This window comes from Castor canadensis, chromosome 3 (assembly GCF_047511655.1).
Source record: "Castor canadensis chromosome 3, mCasCan1.hap1v2, whole genome shotgun sequence".
In the NCBI taxonomy this organism is placed as follows: Eukaryota; Metazoa; Chordata; class Mammalia; order Rodentia; family Castoridae; genus Castor; species Castor canadensis.
The window spans coordinates 149947202-149964672 of NC_133388.1; positions in this window are offsets into that span (position 1 = coordinate 149947202).

Sequence of the window (17471 nt, forward strand, 5' to 3'; positions counted from 1 at the left end):
TGTCCTGTAGAACTGAATCAAAATCTCCTTTTGAGGCCACAGGATGTCATTCTAGTGAACTACACTTCTCTTTCAGTAGATTATACACCATTTAGCCACAGTTCTTGGGTACACAAAGGAAGCTGTATGAGTAAGAGCCCTTGTTTTCTCCTGAACAGACTCAAAGCACTCTTTCCTCAATGAGAGCGGAAGCAGTTAGGCTACTTAGTCAGTCTGTCTGTCAAAACATTTTAAACTTATGTTCCTAATTGTGACTATATCCAGATAAAAAAAAATCCAAATATGTTGGCTCAATTAAGGGATTAAGTTAAGTTAGACATTTAGTAATTATACAGACTAAAAAAGGCGGGGGGGAATTTTAGCAGTGCTAATCTGCCTATCTTATTTCTTCTCTAAAGTCAAAATGCTTTTTCATGCCTCCAAATATTTCCACAGGCTGTCTCCTATACTTGAGATATTCATCTGTTTCCCTGGCATTCTGTTTATTCATGCTTCAAACCTGATTCAGTTGTCAGTTCTCTAAGACATCTTCATTGATCAACCCTTTCTCTCTTAATGGTTAATTATTGGTGTGCTCATTTTTTAATCAACTTTATTTTAGAGCAATTTTAGATTCATACCAAAATTGAGCTCAAAGTGCAGAGAGTTACTTTAATACTCCCTACAACCCCACATGCGCCAATTATCTCACTATTACATCTGTACCAGATAGGTGCATTACATTTGTTACAAGTGATAAATCTGCATGGACATATAACTACCACACTAAGTCCATAATGTATATTGGGGTTCATTCTTGGTGTTGTATATGCTTATGGGTTTTGAAAAATAATAATCATAATGCTAGATTCATCAATAGAGTACCATATATAAGAATTTCTCTTGTCTGGTGTAGTGGCTCACATCTACAATCCCATCTATTCAGGGATTCAAGGTCAGCTGGGGCAAAAAGTTAACAAGATCACATCTCCAAAAAAAAAAAAAAAGATCGGTATGGTGCTGTAGTCTTCCAGTCTAGCTACTATCTATACAGGAAATTTAAGCAGGAGGATTGCTGTTCAGACCAACCTGGACAAAAACATGAAAATCACTAAAGCAAAAAGGACTGAATGTGTGGCTTAAGTAGTATACCACCTGCCTAGCAAGCACAGCGCCTTGAATTCAAACCCCAGTACCACAAAAATAAAGGCTTCTATGCTTAGCCATCCTCTCCACCCCACTCACACTGTAAATGCTGGATCAGTTACTCTCTCCACAGCTTCTTCCTTTCCAGAATGTTATACAGTTGGGATCATTAGTGTGCAGTCTTTTCAAATTGGCTTCTTTCACTCCGTGTCTTTTCATGGCATGATGGCTCACCATTGAATAATATTCTGTTGTCTGCCTCTGTTTAGCTGTTTACCTATTGAAGGGCACTTGATTTCTTGCATATTTTGGCAATTATAAATAAAGCTGCTAGAAACTTGTGCACAGGGTTTTTTTTTATTATTATTGAACTAACACATTTATACTGAGTGCCTACTTTCTGGGAAGCACTATTGAAGATATTGAGTATATGTGACATCTTCTAGGATATTGGTATGACTTTGGAGAAGGTAATGACAAGATAGACATGCTGATAATAATAATAGCAATAAAATAATACAATTATAACATTGGTGTATAGTATTGCTCAATACAGTATTCCTGAGGCAGACACACTGTTAAAGACTTGACATGAACACATTATTTCACTCAATTACATGGCATTCTGAAAGCTCGTAATATATATTCATAGATTTCAAATGGAAAATAAAGTTTCAAGTAGAAATAATAAATCAACATTATATACCACTGAGAGGTAAAAATTAAAAGCACTGAAGATGTTTAATTTTGTAAAGGAAAGTTTATTAGTAAATTTATGAAGAATGTTTAAATGGAAGGCTGATTACAAATATGGAGTGAAATTGCAATAAAAAAGAATATAGTAGTAAGGTAACTGTCATAAGAATTTCACAACAAAATAAATAATAGCAAAAAAATAGAATCAAAGATTTACTGAGAGATCAGGTGCAGAGGCTTACCCCTGTAATACCAATTACTTGGGAGGCAAAAATATAAAAATCACAGCCTGGGCTCAAAGAACAAACAAGGTGGCTCACATTTATAATCCCAGCTATGCAAGAGACAGAGGTAGGAGGATAGCAATTTGAGGCCAGCCCTGAACAAAAATGTGAGACCATATCTGAAAAAATAACTAAAGCTGAAAGGGCTGGAAATGTGGCTTATGTAGTAGAATGCTTGCTTAGCAAGTGTGAGGCCCTAAGTTCAAAACCCTAGTACCACAAAAAAAAAGGCTCATAATGCTTAATACTGTCTAGAAACTGTTTCTGTATGTCAGAGAGTATTCAAACAATTTTTTGATTCAGGAGGATTGTGACTTCAAGGCCACCATGGGCTATATAGTGAGACTGTCTCAAAAAAAATCACTTTCATTTGAATCTTGTTTCAAAAAACAGGAAGCTGCCTGATGGAGGAGTCAGCACCTTCCTGACAGGATCTCAGATGTCTTACCCAAGTGGAATACTCTGACTTCTGTGGTTTTAAAAATCCCATGAATACTTCATAAGGAGGGCTGTAGATGTTAAAATATGTAAATCTCTGAACAAATTTGCAGATTTGTACAGTATTTCATTTATAATAAATGGAATTTAATTAAATGGAGTTAAATGAGTGTGGCCTGTCCCTGATTTCTATAGAAAGCATTTATAGACATAATCTCAATCAGCCAATACAACAGCCTGAAAAAGTGAGTTCCAGAAAAGTTAAGTGGCTTGCTACAATTTGGAAGATAGTGAGTTCAGGCAGATAGGATTTAACCATGAATAACTTTTACTGAACAATGTTAGTGTGAGATTCTAATGTATATGTGTGTGTTCAATATTCAAACTTCAATTACATTAATATTTAATTCATTTTATATATATACACACACTTAATTTTTCTCCATAAACTGTTTTTCTTTGACTACTATGAAAATTCATTTTAAAACACTTGAATAATTCAAACATGCTTCTGCAAATTACACTTCTTTAGAGTGTACTTATGAAATGCTTTGCAGGAGAAATAGTCTAAGTATTTTTTCCTTTTCTTAAATACTTATGTCATAGTATAGTGTTTCTTACAATGTGCTGGTCTCTCCATGTGTTTTAAAATTAATATTAATAAGGCAGTCTCAGATGAATTTTGCAACTCTACTCCCTTAGTTGTTGATTTGTCACTTGAATACTCACAAAAATTTTTGTTCGTTAGTTTTCAATGTTCATTACTGGCCACTGGAAAAAATAGGTTTTATTTTATTTAATAAAGTAGAATCCCATATTTTGAGGTTTGTATATTCATTTTATGAGGCTGAAATATTTTAATTGGGTAATATATTCTACTTATTGCTGTTCATCATTACTGAAGGGAAGGATTTTCATTGTTAAGACAGAGAAAATGTTTATAGAGCTAATGGAAATAACAGACATAAAGTTACCACAAAGCAAAAGAAATTCCACCTTATCAATGTGTTCAGTGTATGTACTCAGAGAAGATAAGATTATAATCATCTTAATTAGCAATACTATCAATTTGCATTGATCACTTTAGTTGCATGAATAAAGGGAACCAGATATTTGACTCATTTCTGATGTAAAAGGTTTGAAGTTATCCTCTGCTTCAAGGAGAATAGTGAACATTGAACAATTATTTCCTAAATATTTTTTCTCACCTTAGAGAAAGCTTATTTATAAAGGGTTTTTTTATTTATTTAATGGCCTGAATATCTTCAATTAACCAAATCACATCTCTTCCACATTTCTGGTTGGGTTTTTTTTATACAGTATTCATTTAAGAGAGCTATTTCATGGTCACCCTATCCAAAACCGTTAACCTAGCCATGCTCCTTCCAGCAGTATTTCTCTAGCAGTATTTTCTGACGAGTAGGGAAGATGCTTCCTTTACGATAGGTGTGTTTATGACTTGTTCACAGCATTTTGGAGAGTGAATACTAGCTTCTACTTCAAGAAAAGAACAGATGTAATTGGTAGTGGAATATTTAAACTTTAGAAATTCTCTTTAATTATTAAGGTCTGATTGACACTGTTTTGCTGAGTTTCACATTGGGCCGGTATTATCACAATGACATATGGTTTCACTTTCCAGAGAATTCTGCTTCACTGAAAGAACCACTACTAGTCTTTATAAAAATAGAAAAAGGATATGCCTTTGGGTATAAAGAAGGCAGAAAAATGTTTATAAATGTAATAGAAGTATTAATCTCTGGGGGAGAAGGAATAAATTGAAAATGGTCTTTGTGAATTTGTGCCCTAGTGGATGAGTACACATTGAACCATGGCTCTACTCATCCTCTCAGTCACATGCCTTTGTCCAGTGTCAACCTGTATAATTGCACATAGACTTTGACATCATCATATTACTTTGTTGTAAATGCCCATATTGAAACCAGAAAAGTGATAGATTTTCTTGCTGTTAAACATATAATGTGGACTCAAAGTATTTTCATTGCAAGCCACCCTCAACATATGATCAGATTATACATTCAAATGTTATTTGTAGGGTCACATTTTCCCACACAAACAATGCCATTGTGCCACCATCAGAATTATGTTCAATTCTACGTTCAATATTTCTTGCTTTGTCACCATGGGCAAATTACCTCTGTGAACTTTTGTCTCCTGTAAGAATGGAATAATAACTGTACAAGGCTATTTTAAAGGTTAACTGGACATAATTGGTAAACTCTTTGCATAATGTTTGATGTATATGACAGGGACATAACTGGGCTTTGACCTCGGGAGGCTCACCTGGGCAAATGGATGCTTTTCTCTTATTTTGAGATGGAGGGAGTCTGGCTATGAAGCTCAGATGGGCCTCAAACTCTTGCTAGATTCAATAGGCAAGCACCACCATGCCCGCCTTGGAAGGCAGATTCCTGGAAATACCTTTCTTTCATACTCCAATCATTCTCATTATCTCCATAACCCTTAGATCAATTTAGCATAATTCCCTTCCTATGTGCTTTAGAACATATCTTCTGAAGCTATATTCTCAACAAAATGACTTTAGTGTTAATAAGGAGAACTTAAGTGAATTCAAATTTGTTTTAAATAGTATTTTTCTGCATTTTTACATCCCTTTCTAAACTTTATGCCTTTTTTCCAACTCTTACATTTCTAAACTCCTTGTACTTCTTCAAGATTTTCACTAAAGCTTTCAAAGAAATATCTCCCTACTGTCTAGCCTTACCTTCAGTTTTTCAATGTGACCTCCTTTAGCATGGGCTACAATGTGAGTTTCAGTCCAGCCTGAACTACATAATGAGACCCTTGCTCAAAACACAAAGCATACAAACAAAATGACCTTCTCTATCCCCTTTCTTACTCCAGCAAAAAGCTCCCATTAAAGAGCTGGTTTTAAACTAAGTTTTAGAAAGCCATTCATTTATTGAACTGAGTTACATAAATATATGAATGGCCCTTAGTCCTACTGTGTTTATATTAGAAGCAAAAGCTAATTTTAAAAGTGAAAAAAAAAAAAAAAACAAGAGGCAGAAAGAAGAGGTACACAAAGATACTTTTAATTTGTGGACTGCCAGAGACTTGTAATGAAACCAAGATGATAAAACAAATGCAAAGTCACAGAGAAATCTTGGATAAAGACAAGGAGAATCATCACTTGTAATGAAGCCAGGAGCTTGGTCCCTCCCTGCCAGGATCAGGTTCTTAAATACTTCCTAATTTTTCAAATTAAATAGTAGTAATGATAAACTATTTCTAAACCTGAAGTTTTTTAAAGCAGCTCTGAGTGTTAGAGCAGCCTCAGTAGGTTCCAGAGATAAAGGAAAAGATAAAGTCAGAGCCATTTGTGTGCCTGCATTGTTTACAAAGTAGTTGATTCTAGATCAACAAACCTTGCACTGAACAAAACTGATGTTCAACAATAGCATAATAAACCTAAGAATAGGTTATGTTATACAAAGTGAAGGCATCACCTAACATCTCTGAATCCACGGAATGCATTTAACATTTCTTTCAGCTGATCACTTATACATTTCTGGTTTGAATAACTTCCCAATGTTCCCACCATAACACATAGGCTCATATAAATTGTTTCTGTGAAAATTTTGTTAGAAAAAAAAAGAAACCAAGTATCTTAGATATGACCAACAAGAGTGGCAATTTATAAATTTGATAAAGTTACAAAAAGGGATAAATGATTATGGTCAATGGATATTTTTACTAACCCACATTCAGCTGGATTACTAAATTGGTTTTCAATAGAAATCTCAACTAGAAGGGGAAATGCCATGACTGAAAAATGACTGCAGCTAAACAGTGGCTTTCTTAAATTTTTTCCCTGAAGAGCAACAGTGGCCAGTGAAGCCCCATTAATTTGTTTGACCCAATGTACACCTTCAGCTATTTAATCCCAAAATTGTCCATTGGAAAAAATAAATGACTGTTAGTGGACTGGCATTTTGAGCTTGTGGATAAATGTGGATAGATTATAGCAATTCATTAAATTTCCTGATTCCATGTGCAAGTCAGTGATGACTCAGAAGCAGCCTCCCCTCCATTGCACACAATGTGTCAATCACATAGGGATTCATTCACTCAGATCCCTGATCAGAGCAGCTTTCAAGGCTGGGCTACTGAACAGCGGAAGCTTTGTGAGAGCCTAGGATCCTCTGCCGGCCACCTGCTCTCCCTTTCTTTGGCTTCTACATAAGTCACTTTGTTCCAGGGATACTGGCACATGCTCAAAACTGTTTAGGACAGGATTGATACCGTGAGCTGACAGCATTCCTGGTAGTTCTTGTCTTTTCTCTAACACATTCCACTCACTTCCTATAACGTCTAACTCACTGCTCAAACCACAGGGGGAAAAAGTCTCATTTTCTGTCTTCATGCAACAAATCCACTGAAAATCACACAGCTGCTAAAAGTTGCATCACTTTGGGATACAAACTGTAATGAATTATGGCAAGATGGAACCAAGAGAGAATTTAACAATAACATGGGAAGAAAATATCCTGAAGTCAAGGAGTCTGTTTTTCCATGCCCCAAATATTCATTGTACTTCATGATTCTGCAAAATGCTAAGGTCTTAATGTGGCAGGCTGATTTTTAATAAAAGAAATGTTTGATTCACAGACAATTTTCACCTATGGAAATTGAAGTTGAAATGTTACAGGTAATGCAAGTAATTTGTACTGTTTGACTAGAAATTTTTTTTTCATATGTGCATACAATGTTTAGGTCATTTCTCCCCCCATCCCACACCCTCTCCCTTACCCCACCCCCGACCCCTTCCATCTGCCCCCCACCTCCTCACTACCCAGCAGAAACTATTTTGCCCTTATCTCTAATTTTGTTGTAGAGAGAGTATAAGCAATAATAGGAAGGAACAAGGGTTTTTGCTAGTTGAGATAAGGATAGCTATACAGGGAGTTGACTCACATTAATTTCCTGTGCATGTGTGTTACCTTCTAGGTTAATTCTTTTTGATCTCACCTTTTCTCTAGTTCCTGGTCTCCTTTTCCTATTGGCCTCAGTTCTTTTAAGGTATCTGCTTTAGTTTCTCTGCATTAAGGGCAACAAATGCTAGCTAATTTTTTAGGTGTCTTACCTATCCTCACCCCTCCCTTGTGTGCTCTCGCTTTTATCATGTGCTCAAAGTCCAAACCCATTGTTGTGTTTGCCCTTGATCTAATGTCCACATATGAGGGAGAACATACGATTTTTGGTCTTTTGGGCCAGGCTAACCTCACTCAGAATGACGTTCTCCAATTCCATCCGTTTACCAGCGAATGATAACATTTCATTCTTCATGGCTGCATAAAATTCCATTGTGTATAGATACCACATTTTCTTAATCCATTCGTCAGTGGTGGGGCATCTTGGCTGTTTCCATAACTTGGCTATTGTGAATAGTGCTGCAATATACATGGGTGTGCAAGTGGCTCTGGAGTAACCTGTGTCACAGACTTTTGGGTATCCCCAAGAGTGGTATTGCTGGATCATATGGTAGATCAATGTTTAGCTTTTTAAGTAGCCTCCAAATTTTATTCCAGAGTGGTTATACTAGTTTACATTCCCACCAGTAGTATAAGAGGGTTCCTTTCTCCCCCCACCACCCATCTTCATCAATACCTGTTGTTAGTGGTGTTGCTAATGATGGCTATTCTAACAGGGGTGAGGTGGAATCTTAGTGTGGCTTTAATTTGCATTTCCTTTATTGCTAGAGATGGTGAGCATATTTTCATGTGTTTTTTTGGCCATTTGAATTACGTTTATTGATTTTCGTATCTTGAACCACCCCTGCATTCCTGGGATGAAGCCTACTTGGTTGTGGTGAATGATCTTTTTGATGTGTTGTTGAATTTGGTTTGCAATTATTTTATTGAGGATTTTTGCATCAATGTTCATGAAGGAGATTGCCCTACAGTTCTCCTTTTTGGAGGTGTCTTTGTCTGGTTTTGGGATAAGTATAATACTGGCTTCATAAAATGTGTGAGGCAGTTTTCCTTCCCTTTCTATTTCATGGAACAGTTTAAGGAGGGTTGGTGTCAGTTCTTCTTTAAACGTCTGATAGAATTCAGCAGAGAATCCATCTGGTGTTGGACTTTTCTTTTTGGGGAGACTCTTTTTTTTTTTTTTTTTTTTGACTGTCAACTTTATTTATTTTTTTTTTTCATTTTTCTTTTATTATTCATATGTGCATACAAGGCTTGGTTTATTTCTCCCCCCTGCCCCCACCCCCTCCCTTACCACCCACTCCACCCCTCCTGCTCCCCCCCTCAATACCCAGCAGAAACTATTTTGCCCTTATCTCTAATTTTGTTGTAGAGAGAGTATAAGCAATAATAGGAAGGAACAAGGGGTTTTGCTGGTTGAGATAAGGATAGCTATACAGGGCATTGACTCACATTGATTTCCTGTGCATGGGTGTTACCTTCTAGGTTAATGCTTTTTAATCTAACCTTTTCTCTAGTTCCTGGTCCCCTTTTCCTATTGGCCTCAGTTGCTTTAAGGTATCTGCTTTAGTTTCTCTGCATTAAGGGCAACAAATGCTAGCTAGTTTTTTAGGTGTCTTACCTATCCTCACCCCTCCCTTGTGTGCTCTCGCTTTTATCATGTGCTCATAGTCCAATCCCCTTGTTGTGTTTGCCCTTGATCTAATGTCCACATATGAGGGAGAACATACGATTTTTGGTCTTTTGAGCCAGGCTAACCTCACTCAGAATGATGTTCTCCAATTCCATCCATTTACCAGCGAATGATAACATTTCGTTCTTCTTCATGGCTGCATAAAATTCCATTGTGTATAGATACCACATTTTCTTAATCCATTCATCAGTGCTGGGGCATCTTAGCTGTTTCCATAACTTGGCTATTGTGAATAGTGCCGCAATAAACATGGATGTGCAGGTGCCTCTGGAGTAACAGTCTTTTGGGTATATCCCCAAGAGTGGTATTGCTGGATCAAATGGTAGATCGATGTCCAGCTTTTTAAGTAGCCTCCAAATTTTTTTCCAGAGTGGTTGTACTAGTCTACATTCCCACCAACAGTGTAAGAGGGTTCCTTTTTCCCCGCATCCTCGCCAACACCTGTTGTTGGTGGTGTTGCTGATGATGGCTATTCTAACAGGGGTGAGGTGGAATCTTAGTGTGGTTTTAATTTGCATTTCCTTTATTGCTAGAGATGGTGAACATTTTTTCATGTGTTTTCTGGCCATTTGAATTTCTTCTTTTGAGAAAGTTCTGTTTAGTTCACATGCCCATTTCTTTATTGGTTCATTAGTTTTGGGAGAATTTAGTTTTTTAAGTTCCCTGTATATTCTGGTTATCAGTCCTTTGTCTGATGTATAATTGGCAAATATTTTCTCCCACTCTGTGGGTGTTCTCTTCAGTTTAGAGACCATTTCTTTTGATGAACAGAAGCTTTTTAGTTTTATGAGGTCCCATTTATCTATGCTATCTCTTAGTTGCTGTGTGCTGGGGTTTCATTGAGAAAGTTCTTACCTATACCTACTAACTCCAGAGTATTTCCTACTCTTTCTTGTATCAACTTAAGAGTTTGGGGTCTGATATTAAGATCCTTGATCCATTTTGAGTTAATCTTGGTATAGGGTGATATACATGGATCTAGTTTCAGTTTTTTGCAGACTGCTAACCAGTTTTCCCAGCAGTTTTTGTTGAAGAGGCTGCTATTTCTCCATCGTATATTTTTAGCTCCTTTGTCAAAGATAAGTTGCTTATAGTTGTGTGGCTTCATATCTGGATCCTCTATTCTGTTCCACTGGTCTTCATGTCTGTTTTTGTGCCAGTACCATGCTGTTTTTATTATTATTGCTTTGTAATATAGTTTGAAGTCAGGTATTGTGATACCTCCTGCATTGTTCTTTTGACTGAGTATTGCCTTGGCTATTCGTGGCCTCTTGTGTTTCCATATAAATTTAACAGTATATTTTTCAATCTCTTTGATGAATGTCATTGGAATTTTGATGGGAATTGCATTAAACATGTAGATTACTTTTGGGAGTATAGACATTTTTACTATGTTGATTCTACCAATCCATGAGCATGGGAGATCTCTCCACTTTCTATAGTCTTCCTCAATCTCTTTCTTCAGAAGTGTATAGTTTTCCTTGTAGAGGTCTTTCACATCTTTTGTTAGGTTTACACCTAGGTATTTGATTTTGTTTGAGGCTATTGTAAATGGAATTGTTTTCATACATTCTTTTTCCGTTTGCTCATTGTTAGTGTATAGAAATGCTAATGATTTTTCTATGTTGATTTTATATCCTGCTACCTTGCTATAGCTATTGATGATGTCTAGAAGCTTCTGAGTAGAGTTTTTTGGGTCTTTAAGGTATAGGATCATGTCGTCTGCAAATAGGGATATTTTGACAGTTTCTTTACCTATTTGTATTCCTTTTATTCCTTCTTCTTGCCTAATTGCTCTGGCTAGGAATTCCAGTACTATGTTGAATAGGAGTGGAGATAGTGGGCATCCTTGTCTGGTTCCTGATTTTAGAGGGAATGGTTTTAATTTTTCTCCGTTAAGTATAATGCTGGCTGTAGGTTTGTCATATATAGCTTTTATAATGTTGAGGAACTTTCCATCTATTCCTAGTTTTCTTAGAGCTTTTATCATGAAATGATGTTGGATCTTATCAAAGGCTTTTTCTGCATCTATTGAGATGATCAAGTGGTTTTTGTCTTTGCTTCTGTTAATGTGGTTTATTACGTTTATTGATTTTCGTATGTTGAACCACCCCTGCATCCCTGGGATGAAGCCTACCTGGTCATGGTGAATAATCTTTTTGATGTGTTGCTGAATTCGATTTGCCATTATTTTGTTGAGGATTTTTGCATCAATGTTCATTAAGGAGATTGGCCTATAGTTCTCCTTTTTGGAGGTGTCTTTGCCTGGTTTTGGGATAAGTGTAATACTGGCTTCATAAAATGTGTTTGGCAGTTTTCCTTCCCTTTCTATTTCGTGGAACAGTTTAAGGAGGGTTGGTATCAGTTCTTCTTTAAAGGTCTGATAGAATTCAGCAGAGAATCCATCAGGTCCTGGACTTTTCTTTTTGGGGAGACTATTGATTGCTGCTTCAATTTCATTTTGTGTTATAGATCTATTCAGGTGATTAATTTCCTCTTGGTTCAGTTTTGGATGATCATATGTATCTATAAATCTGTCCATTTCTTTTAGATTTTCAAATTTATTTGAATATAGGTTCTCAAAGTAGTCTCTGATGATTTCCTGGACTTCCATGGTGTTTGTTGTTATCTCCCCTTTTGCATTCCTGATTCTACTAATTTGGGTTTTTTCTCTTATCATTTTAGTCAGGTTTGCCAGCGGTCTGTTGATCTTTTTTATTTTTTCAAAGAATCAACTTATTGTTTCATTAATTCTTTGTACGTGTTTTTTGGTTTCTACTTCATTGATTTCAGCTCTTATTTTTATTATTTCTCTCCTATTTGTTTTGGGATTTGCTTGTTCTTGTTTTTCTAGGAGTTTGAGATGTAGTATTAGGTCATTGATTTGAGATCTTTCTGTCCTTTTAATATATGCACTCATTGCTATAAACTTTCCTCTCAGGACTGCCTTTGCTGTGTCCCATAGGTTCCGGTAGGTTGTGTTTTCATTTTCATTGACTTCCAGGAACTTGTTAATTTCCTCTTTTATTTCATCAATGACCCATTGTTCATTAAGCAATGAGTTATTCGGTTTCCAGCTGTTTGCATGTTTTTTGTCTTTACTTTTGTTTTTCATTGCATTGTGATCAGATAGAATGCATGGTATAATTTCTATTTTCTTATATTTGTTGAAGCTTGCTTTGTGCCCTAGGATATGCTCTATTTTGGAGAAGGTTCTGTGGGCGGCTGAGAAGAATGTATATTGTATAGAAGTTGGATGAAATGTTCTGTAGATATCAACTAGATCCATTTGAACTATTATATTTTAGATCTAGGATTTATTTATGGATTTTTTGTTTGGATGATCTATCTATTGATGGTAATGGGGTGTTAAAATCTCCCATAACCACTGTGTTGGAGTTAATATATGCTTTTAGATCTTTGGGGTATGTTTGATGAAATTGGGTGCATTTACATTGGGTGCATATAGGTTGATAATTGTTATTTCCTTTTGTCTATTTCCCCTTTTATTAGTATGGAATGTCCTTCTTTATCTCGTTTGATCAATGTAGGTTTGAAGTCTACTTTGTCTGGGGTTGGGGATTTAGCTCAGTGGAAGAGCGCTTGCCTGGCAAGTGTAAGGCCCTGAGTTCAGTCCCCAGCACCAAAAAAAAAAAAAAGGAAATAATAGAAAAAAAAAAGCAAAACAAAAAAGACAAAAAAAAAAAACAAGGCAACTACTTTGTCAGAGATAAGTATTGCTACTCCTTCCTGTTTTCGGGGGCCATTGGCTTGTTAAATCTTCTTCCAGTCTTTCATCCTAAGCCTATGCTTATTTCTGTCAGTGAGATGGGTCTCTTGTAACCAACAAATTGTTGGATCTTCCTTTTTAATCCATTTCATCAAATGGTGTCTTTTGATGGGTGAATTAAGTCCATTAACATTAAGTGTTAGTACTGATAGTTATGTGGTGATTCCTGTCATTTAGTTGTCTTAGTTGTTTGAAGGTTTGATTGTGTGTACCTAAGTTGAGGTTATTCTCTACTGTCTTGCTTTTTCTTTTCCTGTAGTTTGGTGCTGCCTGTCCTTTCATGGTTATGTTGGGTTTCACTTTCTGTATGCAGAATCCCTTGAAGAATCTTCTGTAGTGGTGGCTTTGTGGTCACATATTGTTTTAGTTTCTGCTTATCATGGAAGACTTTTATTGCTCCATCTATTTTGAATGATAGTTTTGCTGATTAGAGTATCCTGGGGTTGAAATTATTTTCATTCAGTGCCCGGAAGATCTTGCCCAAGCTCTTCTTGCTTTTAATGTTTCTGTTGAGAAGTCTGCTTGATTTTGATGGGTTTACCTTTGTATGTTATTTGTTTTTTCTCTCTTATAGCCTTCAGTATTCTTTCTCGAGTGTCTGTACTTGTTGTTTTAATGATAATATGCTGTGGGATAGATCTATTTTGGTCTGGTCTGTTTGGTGTTCTAGACGTCTCTTGCATCTGTATGGTAATAGATTTCTCTAGATTTGGGAAATTTTTTGTTATTATTTTGTTGAATATATTACACATTCCCTTTGTTTGCACCTCTTCTTCTTCTTCAATGCCCATGATTCTCAGGTTTTGTCTTGATGGAGTCGGTGAGTTCTTACATTTTCTTTTCACAGGTCTTGAGTTGTTTAACTAATAGTTCTTCGATTTTTCCTTTAATTACCATTTCATCTTCAAGTTCTGAGATTCTGTCTTCTGTTTGTCATTTCTGCTGGATTGGTCTTCCATTTTGTTTTGCAATTCTGTTTCGTACTTTTTTCTGAGGTTTTCCATGTCCTGAGTCATTTCTTCTTTAATGTTTTGTATTTTTGTCCTGAGTTCATTTATGTCTTTATTAATCGTGTTCTTTGTTTCACTTTGGTGTTTATACAGTGCTTCTATGGTTTCTTTTATTTCTTCTTGTACTTTTTCATTTTCTCTATTTTTGTTGTTGGAATTTCTTGAGTGTCTCCTGTACATTTTGGTTGACCATATCCCGTATCATCTCTAGGATTTCTTCTTTTAGATTATTCTTGTGGGCTTCATTGGGTTTTTTGGCATAGTTTATCTTTACTTTGTTGGAGTCTGGATCTGAGTATCTGTTTTCTTCATTTCTTTCTGGTTCTTGTGCTAATTTTTTACTGAAGAGAAACTGCTTTCTCTGTTTTTTCTGTCTTCCCATTATTGCCCTTGGTGTTGTTATTGTCCCTGCACTGTCTGCAATTAAGTATTTTCAAGCTTGTAATAATAACAATGGTGATATTTAGAATGGAAGGGTGAGAGGAGGTGGGAAGCAAAGAAGTTATAGAAAAAGGGAAAAGCAAATAAACAAGTAGAAAAAAACAAAACAAAGAAACAAACAAAAAAGTTTCAAAGATATAGACAGGGAGAGATAGTGTACTAATCAACAGTAAGTTGAATAGACATTAGAGAGATAGAGAGAGGATTGAAAAAAAAATAAAAAATAAAAAATAAATAAGTGAAAAATATAAAATAATAATAATAAAAATCTCCAAGTTCAAATGCAATAAAATTTCGGTCTTAATAATTTTGTTGTTAGTCCCTCAGCCTCCAATCCTGGAGTTGGTGTCTCAGAAGTAGTTCTGTCAGTCTCATCCAAGAGGAAAAAAAACAAAACAAAACAAAGCAACACAAAACAAAAAAAAAAAAACACCACAAAGTGTCCCAAGTTCAAATGCAATACAGTTTAAGTAAGTTTTTCAGCATGTAGGTGTAGTTCGATTGTTGTCTCATCAAAGGAAGAAAGAAAACAAAACAGTCTGGAGACAGGTCTGTGAATGGCTATCTGAGGCTGCGGCTCACCTCCCCGCTGCTGTCAGCCTGCTGTTGCTGGAGGCTTTATTTACGCAGATCTCAGGAGTGAGCTTAGCACTCCCCTGGCCCTGCAGGCTTTGTTTACTCAGAGTTCTGTGCGTGAGCCACTGCTACAAGCTTTCCACTTTCCAAGCACACTGGGAGAGGTGACACTGCATCAGCTTTCTCAGGCCTGCGTGTTTATTTACAGTTCACATGGGAAGTGGGTCTTTGCCCCTCTCCTGTGGAGTTTTCCTCCCACTGCCACTTTTGCAGGCTTTCCCACTCCTGATTGCTGGGTGTGTGCTGCCGCTCCTGCCTTCTCTGGCCGGTTTGTTTATTTACAGCTTACTTGGGAAGTGGGTCTTTCCCCCTCTCCTGTGGAGTTTTCTTCCCACTGCCACTTTTACAAGCTTTCCCACTCCTGGTTGCTGGGTGTGTGCCACTGCTCCTGCCTTCTCCAGCCGGTTTCTTGTGAGGGATTTCCCCTCCACCCCTCTTCGGCGCTCAGGGAGCCCCATCCTCTTTGCTACATGTTTTTTTTTTTTTGTTATTGCTTATTATTCAGTAATTTTTTTCTTTTTTCCCTGGGTGGGGATCGGTCTCTCCAGGGGGCTATGCTGATCTGGCCCAAGGTTGTCTGTTTGAGTACTGCATGTTGCTTAGCTCACCTTGTGGTCTACGTCTTCCCAAGTCATCTGGGTGCTGGCGTCTGGTGGCAGCGTGAGAGCCTTCCTGGTTTCTCTGCTTAATGTGAAGTGGAGATGCTATGCACAGGCTGGAGGTGTGGAGGAGTCAAAGTTTTGCCTCTTCTCAGTGGTTTTTCCTGTAAGGTGTTTTTCTAGCATCTCCAAGATTTTACTTTAGGAGGCATGCTTTCTGCTTCCTCCCTCTAGCCGCCATCTTGGAATCTCATTGACTAGAAATATTTTGTAGTTATTGACTGTGTCCAATTCTCTAATGGCTTACAATAAGTTATCCTAATAGAAGGAAACAATTCCATGTTTGATATCAATTTCTCATTTTAAAGAATATTACAAATTAAACCAATGCAGACTAATACATAACTGATAGCCCAGTGTAAATTAAAGGAAGAAAGGTGACTCATTCAGAAACCATAGCTATTTATAGAAAGCTTTAAAAAGAAATTTCTCTCACAGAAACTCAATTTTAATTGGAATGGGCCCTCTTTAGTGGGGCCTAGATGCAGATAATTTAAAAATTCACCCCAGAAGATGCTAATTATCAGTTAAAATTGAGAACTAAAGATCTAGCCCATTCATTAATCCTCCTCAGAGGATATTAATAATTGTCTCAATTGGTATATACCCATTTGTGCAAATTTTTCCATTCAAGTATATATGATAGCTATGTATAAATGAATGAATGAGTGAATGCATACTTGAGGATATTTGTGAGAAACACTTAATATATGGCATCCTTCTTAAACTGGCTACCTAGATAGCATTCTGTATAGACTATAAGCAGTCAAAATTTTAGATCCTTTGAATTAGGAAATGATAATTCTCAGACTTTTGAGATTTTCTTTTCAATGTGTAAGTCAAAAAGAGAAATGAATGCAAGTTGTACTCTTTCAAAAAATTGCCTTTTCAATCCTGTAATCTTCTTTTTGGTAAAATGCCTTGATTACATTACTCTTCCTGAAATATAAGGTTTCCCTTGCAATATCTCTAGTTGAATTGCTATTTAGGACAGTAGATGTTCAATTCTTTCTTTTCTCCATGGTTGATGTCCACAAATTTCACTTATAATGCAAGTTTCATGAACAGATTTTCTATTGGACAAAAGTTTATACAGAAGGATATGTTCAGATTTATATGGTGAATTCCTAAATGCTATTTGTATTTCTCTGAACATCCATTATCCTCTATAAAGGTACTTTTTAAATTTATGTATTCTTTAGACCTTTGTTAAAACATCTTTAGGAGTGCTGGTTATATAGCTGACAATAATATAAAAAAAGGCCTTGCCTTCAGGAAGATTGAATTCAACTTGGATGCCAACTATCAACAAAGAGAAAAAAAAAATAATCTGAGATAGTGTTGTACCTTTCTTCCTTGGAATGTGAAAGTATTAGGTTGTCAGTATATACATTCTTTCCCTTTTCAGGACTGTTAAGACTCAACTTACCATAATGTTGTTCTACTTATTGGTTGCTTTTTATTTCAAGAACCACATTATTTCTTACTACCAAAAGAGGTTGTTTGCTTGTATCTTTGTATTTGTGTTCTTCCTTCTAAAAAGGTATAAAATTGGAATTTTTATAAATTACTGCAATTCTTAGAACCAAATACTTTCTCTGTATATTTCAAAAGTGCTAACTATTCACCTCTTTTCTCAATATTTCTGCCCTCATTCAAAAAACCAATTTTCTTTGTTTATATGCTAATAGTATATATTGTGCTCAAAGCACTGCACCATGTG